The sequence below is a fragment of the Perognathus longimembris genome, chromosome 22 (genome assembly GCF_023159225.1).
Source record: "Perognathus longimembris pacificus isolate PPM17 chromosome 22, ASM2315922v1, whole genome shotgun sequence".
In the NCBI taxonomy this organism is placed as follows: domain Eukaryota; kingdom Metazoa; phylum Chordata; class Mammalia; order Rodentia; family Heteromyidae; genus Perognathus; species Perognathus longimembris.
Genome location: NC_063182.1, coordinates 25045783 through 25054013, shown reverse-complemented (window position 1 = coordinate 25054013; position 8231 = coordinate 25045783).

Below are 8231 nucleotides of genomic sequence, written 5' to 3'. Positions count from 1 at the left end.
GGGAGGAAGGAAAGAAGGGAGGAAGGGAGAGAAGGAAGGAGAGAGAAATGAAGAGAAGGAAAAGGAAAGCAAAGGGAAAGAAAAACGAAAGGCACTGGTTTGGATGGAAAACAAGACAGTGGCGTTCTGAAACACCATAGCTGTGCGCTCGCAGGGAAACTCAAAGGTTGTTCCCCGCGTGTCTCTGTCACGTCTCACTGGGGAGGGAAACTCAGACCTCACGCTTGTTTGGCAAACACCAAGCCGCTGCATCCCAGCCCCCAGCAGCGCTCGCGGCGCGGGGGCAGGCGGGGGTGGAGGAAGAGTCGCTCGGTGCATCCTAGCGGAGGCTGTGTGCTCAAGTGACAGAAAGCTAAGGGGAAATAATATCGCAGACAATTAGGAGTGACAGTGGTTGGCGGATAGTTTCCAATCCTCCTCGTTACTAGAAGCAGCAGATGACAGCTGTTCTCGCCTCTCTGTAAACTTCATTAGTCTGAAGAGGGCATTAGTAGGTTTTATGCAAATGTTCACATAGGCATTTCCTGTCCCCTAGTATTTTCATCCAGCCAGCGCTGTGTCACCAGGCCCCTCTTCCCCGGTGCTGTTTTCCAGCAGATGGGAGGTTGCTAAGAGGGACTACGCCTCCAGGAAGCCCAGAGAAAAAATGACTAAGAAAACGATAAGGCGGCTAATTGTGTATAAAAGAAATCCAAGTAACAGGAAATGCTTTACATTTCATGCTGCCTCTTTTAACCTAACTCCTCCACTAACAAATTTTAGTTTACCTGCTGTAAGCATCCATTTATCTTTTGTTCATCTTCCACAGTCATGGTAAAAGTAGTTTCCTGTACTTTCTGGTCTGGGGACCAGGGAGGCGTTGCTGTCTGCTGGGGTCCTCATTCCCAGGCTGGAGAAACACTGGGGCTGAAGGGGGAGGGTAGATGGGCTATAGATTACAGTCCTACCAGTTGTAGGAATCTCATTTTCTAAGGTCTTGTTCATCATCATATCTCCAATGTCTCAGATTGGGACCGTGTGTTTGTGTGTGTGTGTGTCTGTGTGTGTGTGTATGAATGTGTGTTGTTGATGAGTTAAAGAATAGAATGCATTTCAGAGAAAGCAAAAATCCCGGCCTTGACTATAAATCCATCTCATTAGAAAAACGCTGTGTGTGTGTGTGTGTGTGTGTGTGTGCGCGTGCGCGCGCGCGTGTGTGCGCATGTGCTAATACAGGGGCTTAGACTCAGGGCCTTGAGCTATTGTTTAGCTTTTTCACTCAAGGCTGCTGCTCCACCACTTGAGCCACATTTCCACTTCTAGAAAAAGTTTTTACTACTCATGCCATGTGATCCGGAGGAGCCCAAGGAATTATCGTGGAAATGTTATGGCTGGGAATGTCTTAAGGGTTAGAGTCTAAAATTCTGGTTTGATTTTCACAATCCTTTTTTTTTTTTTTTAAAGAGTTTCTCTAAGGCACTTTTCTGTGTAATTTGCATCATTCCAGCCACATATAAAATGTGAGTTCAGTATCTCTCAAGATAATTCTATAATTTGTTTCAGAGTTGTTGGAATGCTCTTGTGTACCAAAAAGCAAGACTTTGAATTTGACCCCTTAACTTTAGTATGGTTCAACAAACCATTCATTTTAAACACTAACATTTTATTCTAGTACCAGGCTTTAAACTCAAAGGCTTCAGGCTTGCTTGGCTTGCCTGCTCCTGGCCAGTGCAATCAACTGCAGACCATCTTTTTGCTGAAGAATTGGAGACAAACTCATGGACTTTTCTTCCTTGGCTGTCTTTGAACCCCAATAGGCGTGAGCCATTGACACCTGTCTTAAAATTAATACTTATAAAATAATACATGTATATAATTTTCTAAGTCAATATAGATATAGAAAGCATCCTTACATTTTTTTTTTTTGCCAGTCCTGGGGCTTGGACTCAGGGCCTGAGCACTGTCCCTGGCTTCTTTTTGCTCAAGGCTAGCATTCTTCCACTTGAGCCACAGCGCCACTTCTTTTTCTATATATGTAGTGCTGAGGAATCGAACCCAGGGCTTCATGTATGCAAGGCAAGCACTCTACCATTAGGCCATATTCCAAGACCACATATTTCCCTTCTACCTACTCTCTTCTAGAGGGAACTTAAGATCTATTTACTGTTTCTTTTGTCATTTGCTTAATTTTATATTCTTACTGTATAATGTATTGATCAATATATTCTCTATTAACCTACTAGATATGAAATTTTATTTCTTTTGGGCTGGGAATGTAGCTTAGGGATAGAGTTCTTGCCTAGCATGCACGAAGCCCTGGGTTCCATTCCTCAGTACCATATACACAGAAAAAGCCAGAAGTGGCACTGTGGCTAAGGTGGTAGAGGCCTAGCCCTGGGCAAAAGAAGCTGGGGGACAGTGCCCAAGGCCTAGCCCTGGGCAAAAGAAGCTGGGGGACAGTGCCCAAGCTCTGGGTTCAACCCCAGGACTGGCAAAAAAAAAAAAATAGTTCTCTAACCTCTACCTCCACTGGTTTCCCCTTTTCTTTTTATCAAGACACTACTAACCTACTCTTGTTAGAACTATATTCAGTGTTTCCATTATTGCAAAGTGAAAATATTCTGAGTTTTTAAAATATATTTTAAAGATCATTGTTCTCTTTCTTCTTTTTAATTTGTTTTTAATTCTAGGGTTTGAACTCAGAGCCTTGTACTTGCTAGGCTGGTGTCCATCAAGCATCTATTCCTGCTGTCTTGTTTTTCCTGAAGTTCACAAGTGCCTTTTCTTAATTTTCATTGCTACCACAGCTAATTCTTTCTATGCCTTCATGTAGTCCCTCTGTAAAATATGTGTACAGTCAGATTCACAGTACAATCCCCCTTCCTACAACAAAAGCCTTTCCAGGCATCTCCATTTTTCTAATAATTGGTGTCAGTTGTTTCTTGGACTCCTGAAAAACTGTCAACTGGGCATTTCTCATTCCAGTCCTCACTGTAACTCTGCTTTTGTCTTGAGTTACTATGGTCCTTTTTTCTTGGATCTGTGTTTTATTTTTTGTTGACTTCTTTTTAGTAGAACAAACATCTCGTAGGCTTAAAAAGTTTGTACATTAAGTGAGGCCTAAGCAATGTGTTTATTACTTGACAGTCTTGGACAAGTGGTCCTTTAGGCTATTCTCATGGTAGCATCTCACTTCACCAACATCCTACAGATTCCTTTTACCAATGCTAATTCTAGTCCCCCTCCCTCCCCCCTCTCTCTGCTTGTGTTTTCTTATTTGGTCTGTCTCTTTGCTTTGGCAGAAAATATCCTTAGTGATTCCTTGAGAAAAGGTAATGTCTGGGGACCTTACATGTCTAAAAATTTCTTTATCCTATCCTTATGTTTAATTGAGGAGTTGGCTTGGTTTAGAATTCTGTTTTGAAAAACATTTCCCTCTTGAATTTTGCCAACAATGTTCCATTGTCTTCTGGCTTCGATAACTGGTTATGTTGAGAAATAGTAAGGCATTCTCATCTGTGAATGTGATTATGTCTTTCTTTCCAGGAACTTCTTTTCATATTTTTTCCTCTAACAAATTTCACAAAGATATGTTCTGCTGTAGGTTTATCTTATTTTTTCAGCTGGTACTGGAGTTTGAACTCATATTATTACATATTTATTATATGGCATATAGTATTATAGATATACATATGACATGTACAATGCTAATATGGGTATATAATATGTATTATATATCATGTATACCATATATGTATTATATAACATGCACACACATGTGCATGTGTATAATATATACTTATATATACCATAGATATCATATATATTATATTTGATATATATAATATATATTATATACAGATAAGTTAGTATTAAATGGTTGTTTTGAGACCAAAATTGTGACATTTTCATGTTATAAATGAAGAACATTTTTCACATATATGCAATTTCCATGTTAGAAATAAATCTATGAAGAACATTTTAACATACATCTTTGTACATAATATTCAGTTATTCCCCTGTGATAAAATATTAAAGCATTTTTGATGCATGGTGCTGAATTGCCCATAACAAACCTAAAGCAATGTATGCGTCTTTTCTCTACTGTCACAACAATATGAACATTATATCATTTAAAAAAATTTTCATAGTTGACAAGTGCTTATTAACTTTAAAAATTGGGTATAGTCCACATACCATAAAATCAAGCTTATTGTTGTTATTTTTTGGCAGTTCTAGTATTTAAGCTCAGGGCCTTACAGTTGCTAGACAGACACTGTCTACCAGTTGAGTCATACTTCCAGCTCTTTTGGCTGTAGTTATTTTTTGGGTAGGGTAGTGTACTGTATTATGTCTCACTGAGACAGAGATCCTATTTATGCTTCTTGTGTAGCTGGAATGACAAATAGGCTTTACTGCACCCCGGTGTTGGTTGCAATGGGGTCCTATGAGCTTTTACCCAGGGCTGGCCTTGAATTGCTATCCTTCCCCTATCTCTGCCCTTCCAAATAACTATAATACAGATGTAAAAATTTAGTCTTTTTAATGCATACAATACAGGTTTCTTCCAGCATATTCATAAGTTTGTACAACTAATTTCAAAGTGTTTTCATGATCCCCCAAAGGAACACTATAGATGTTTTCTTCTTCCCATCCAGCCCTACTAACTCCTAGTCTACTTTGTCTCCATGGACTTACCTCTTCAGGATATTTCATATAAATACAATCATACAACATATGGCATTTTTTGGGTCTCACTTCTTTTACTTAGATCAACTTTTTTTTTTTTTCTTTTTTTGCACCAGTCCTGGGCCTTGGACTCAGGGCCTGAGCACTGTCCCTGGCTTCTTCCCGCTCAAGGCTAGCACTCTGCCACTTGAGCCACAGCGCCGCTTCTGGCCGTTTTTCCGTATATGTGGTGCTGGGGAATCGAACCTAGGGCCTCGTGTATCCGAGGCAGGCACTCTTGCCACTAGGCCATATCCCCAGCCCTACTTAGATCAACTTTTAAAGATTTATGTTACAATATGTAAGTTTATTTCTAAATAGTATTCCATTATATGGATATGTCATGTTTTACTCATGCTTTTAGCCGTTGTATATTTGGGTTGTTCCCCAAGTCCATATATGTAATGTGAAAAATAGTATAATTTTTGCTCTTGAGATAGGATCTTGCTATTTAACTTGGGCTGGCCTTGAACCACAGCTCAGATTTCAACCTCCTGAATAGGAGGTTGAGCCACTCCTGCCTGGCTGGCAGGGAAGCGAGATTTTAACATTAGATTTGTTGCTGTAGCCCCTGCTCATAAGCTCTGGCTCCAGGTCCAGATGCCCACCTGCATTAAGAATAACAGGATGTACAAAAATGGTACACTTGTTTACACTTTTGGAAAAAAGTGAGGAGAGGAATTCTTAAACTCTTTGTGTAAGTCACAACTTATACAAAAGTTGAAAGAGGCTGGGGATATAGCCTAGTGGCAAGAGTGCCTGCCTCGGATACACGAGGCCCTAGGTTTGATTCCCCAGCACCACATATACAGAAAACGGCCAGAAGCGGCGCTGTGGCTCAAGTGGCAGAGTGCTAGCCTTGAGCAAAAAGAAGCCAGGGACAGTGCTCAGGCCCTGAGTCCAAGGCCCAGGACTGGCCAAAAAAAAAAAAAAAAAGTTGAAAGAAACCAAGGTGTATGAACACACATCCCTGTTATAACTGGGATACAAATCTTCTTTTGGTACTGGGGATCAGGGCATTTGGGGAAGGCCTTCACTTCTAGCATGACATTTCCTATAGGAGGTGGAGTGGAAAAACTATTTTGAGATCTGGGTGTGATGGTGCTTGTGTGTAATCTTGGCAAGCCCAGTTAGGTGGATGGTAGCTCAGAGCCAGTCTGGGTAAAAGTTAGCTAGATCTCGTCTCAAGCCAGGCATTGTGACACATAATTGCAATTTTAGCTGTTTGGAAGGTGGCAGCAAGAGGATCATAGACCAAAGATAGCCAGTGCAAAACCACAAGATCCTATCTGAAAAGCAAAAGCAAAAGGGCTGGGGTTGTAACTCAACTGGTATTATGATTGTGTAGGAAGTATGAGCCCTTGAATTCAGTCACCAGTACTGCCTAAAGCAAACTAACAACAACAAAAAATTAGTGAAGATAATTTATTCAGTCCAAGGTGTTATATAATGGAATTATATTTTTTAACCAAGTACTTAAGGCAATTATATATTTTATATTTTTAACCAATGATTTTAACCAAATGATTTAGGCAATCATTTACTCAGTAACAAGTCGGTTGTGCTGGAGGCATGATTCAAGTAGTAGATAGCTTGTCTTGTATACAAAAAGCCCTGGGTTTAATTTCTAGTACCACAAAAAAAGAAGAAAGAAAGAGAATAAGTGGGAAGAAGAAAGAAACAAAAGAAGAGAAGAAACCAAAGTCAATTGTGTAACCATTAAAAACAAATTAATTAAACTAGGGCCTCTAATATGTATTCCAGGTCAGTTAATATCTAAGGACAAAAAAATAAAACTGTGGGAGAAGGTAAGTGTGAAGACTGTTCTAAATATGACAGAAAATTCCAAAGTCACAAAAACATAGATTCATATAATTTTAAATTAGTATTACTTTAATTGAAAAATAATAATTGTGTATATGGTACAAATATCTATAAATTTGATAACATGAATATATGAATTTCTGCAGCTTAGAAACAGAATAATGTCAAAAGACAAATGAAAGTGACAAACTAGAAAGAAAATATTTATCAGATTTATTACAAAGAGCTAAAATCTAAGGCATGCCGGTAAATAGAAAAGAAAGCAACAACCAACAGGAAAACAGGAATAGAAATAAGTCATAGTAAGTTCAACCTTTAATGGCTATTCACTATATGGCAAATTATAAACTATAAGAAAAAATATTTTTTATTTATCAGGTTGGCACATTACACAAAGGTTATGCCTTTCTAAAGAGAATATAAATTGGGATAACCTCTTCAGAGGTAATTTGGTAGTATCAACAGTAATAACATCTTGACCAAACAAGGTTACTTCTAGCTACCTACTGCTAAATCTGAGAGGGGGAAAAGAAGCAAGCAGAAACAAAGGTATAGTGTGCCACCACTGGAAGAAAGAAGTAGAAAGAAATATCCATTTGTGCCTAAGTGTATGGTCTGTATATGAAAGGATGCACATGAAGGTGGCTTCAGTAGTCCCTTCTTGGAAGGGACTAGGAATGGATAAAGACTTCACATCCTTCATTCTTACATAATCCTTTGTATCTTTTGAGTCTTTAACTTGCTGCAGATACTGTCTATGTGCAATTCCATTGAATATTTCTAGTATTCCATCAACGGAGTCATGGAACACCATCAAGTACTCATATAGAATTATTTTATGCTTAATAACTAATAAAACTCTTAAAATATTTTCCATTCCAGTACAGTTTTACATCAATCCCCTTGACACAATCATTAAACTGTTAGAGATGCTAAGATTAAGGTCTTAATAACCAACCATTTGAAACTATGTAAGTCTATGACCATTGGCAATTTAATATAGTACATTCTTTAAAAGTAAGAAAATAATATAATGCCAAGCACACTGCATAATGCCAAGCACTCAGAATTCTGTGTACGCAGGAAAAGGCAAACATACTTGCAAGTTTTTCACTGGTATCATGCTTTTTCCAAACATACTGTCCACTCTTACTTCTTGCATCTACTCATAGCTTCCATGGGAATCTAGGGGTCTCCATAGATGAAAACTAACTGAGATCCAAGAGAGTAGACTACTCAGTAAAAATAGAGGAGAGTACAAGGGAAGAGGCCGGTAAGAAGAGGTTAGGTAAGAGGGTAATGCCCATCACGAGTGAGCTATGGGAAGGGAGAGGCCTTTGAGGATGGCTGGGAATCAGAGACTCAGTGACACATACTCACATCTATGAGAACTTCTTCTATTTAGCACTTTAAAAAATGACCTTTACTACTTAAGAATACTATTTTTTAGGCCTATTCTTGTCTGAGTTTTCCCAAAGATGTTTAGAAGACTAAGAAAATTTAATATTCTTTTCTATTAATAAGTCAGTAATAAACTGAAATAAGTCCATTGAAATTACTTTTTTCAGTCATTCAACAAACCAAGTGCTGTTCCAAGATATAGAAAAGTAATAGTGCACAAAGCAGGAAGCTCTCTGGGAGATTACCTTCTAATGCGAAAAGGGCAAATAGGTCATATGCTCAACGAAAGTGCAAGAAGA